At 33.5% G+C, this 1290-nt stretch overlaps 1 long non-coding RNA gene across 2 annotated transcripts; it reads right to left on the bottom strand.

The window, feature by feature from the left end:
* Positions 1-216: 216 nt before the first annotated feature.
* LOC111889184 (uncharacterized) lies at positions 217-1054 on the bottom strand. Of its 2 annotated transcripts, none has more exons than XR_008230917.1 (2): positions 602-1054; positions 217-515 (listed from the first exon to the last, which is right to left on the bottom strand). It is a non-coding gene; the product is annotated as an uncharacterized LOC111889184 (long non-coding RNA). The 2 variants fall into 2 exon arrangements; XR_002849446.3 differs by having other exon boundaries at positions 217-496.
* Between the last annotated feature and the right edge of the window lie 236 nt (positions 1055-1290).

The following is a 1290-nucleotide window of genomic DNA, read 5'->3' as shown; positions in this document are numbered from 1 at the left end:
GATAGAAATTATTCCAAAAGACATCATCATTTGAACCTACAATATAAGAACAAAGTTCAGGAGTATGATAACCCCTATTCACTGAAGTTTAGATGTGTAAAATCCAAAGCAGTTAAAAGATAAAAAAAAAATTTATTTTGAGTCTTAGATCTGTAAAGAATAACAAAGTGTAACATCAAGATCGGTTAGTAAATTAAATAAGATAAAAATCCAACATTCAATAATGGGAACTTTTTATATTTCTCAGATTCAAAAAGAGACAACGGGAACATACTTATCTGTATGATTTTTTACATTTATAAACTTGATCTGAACTAAAGGCCTGAATCAGATCATTGGCTACAAAGAGTGGTGGGTTTGTAGGCGGCGATGAGGTGGCTAACAGTAAGGAGGTAAGGAAGAAGAGAAATCAAATTGACTGAACCTGTAGGGCTTTAACAGATCCAATGTTTTAGTCCATTGACGCCTCTTCAATTGCCATTGTTTGATACGATTGCTACACTACCATCAACATTCTAATGAATAACAGAAACAAAAATAGAATGCCCATTTCAAATTTGATGTAAAAATAGGAAAAAAAAAAAAAAACAGAAAATCGAACCTTTAATCACAAACATGCCTGTTTAGAGGAGACGGCGGTGGGAGATGTTAGAGGAGACGATGGTCTCAAGGGTTTTCAGAATGGCGATGGTTTGGTGGTGGTGGGGTGGAGAGGAGAAGGGAACACCAGTTCATGGTAAGGATTGTAAGACATATCGGTGGAGGAGGCAAATGTGGATACAAAAAGCATAAATGGAAAAGGAGGGATATGGATTAGGTTTCTTATCAGAGAGTTCAAGGAGAGAAGACATGGAGAAAGGTTCTTCCACAAGAAATGCCAATTAATTGACTGAGATAAGAGATAATATACAGAGTTTACGGGTAGACCAATTTAATCTGCGGAAAATAAGGGAATGTAAAAAGATTGTGTGAAAGTAAACATGTATTTCAATAAGAACGATATTTATAGTTTACTTGAAGATGTTGTGTTATGTTTAACAAAAATTGCTTATGTTAGAACTCATTTTGAAGGTCATACCACTTTACTTTTTTATAGCATTATTATTTATTTTATAGTCTTTAATTTGCATGACTTGGTTGTTTACATCCAGTTCTGATTTCTACTTTTTATTTTTATTTCTTTGCACAACCTACATATTCTTGAAGGGTTAAATGCAAGAAGTAGCAATTCACTTTTCATATAAGTTTTGGGTTTACAACAAAAGGTAGGATTGCACTTTCATTTTATCG

The sequence above is a fragment of the Lactuca sativa genome, chromosome 3 (genome assembly GCF_002870075.4).
Source record: "Lactuca sativa cultivar Salinas chromosome 3, Lsat_Salinas_v11, whole genome shotgun sequence".
Lineage (NCBI taxonomy): Eukaryota > Viridiplantae > Streptophyta > Magnoliopsida > Asterales > Asteraceae > Lactuca > Lactuca sativa.
Note: the sequence above shows the minus strand (reverse complement) of the source record. Positions and strands in the feature narration are given on the sequence as shown.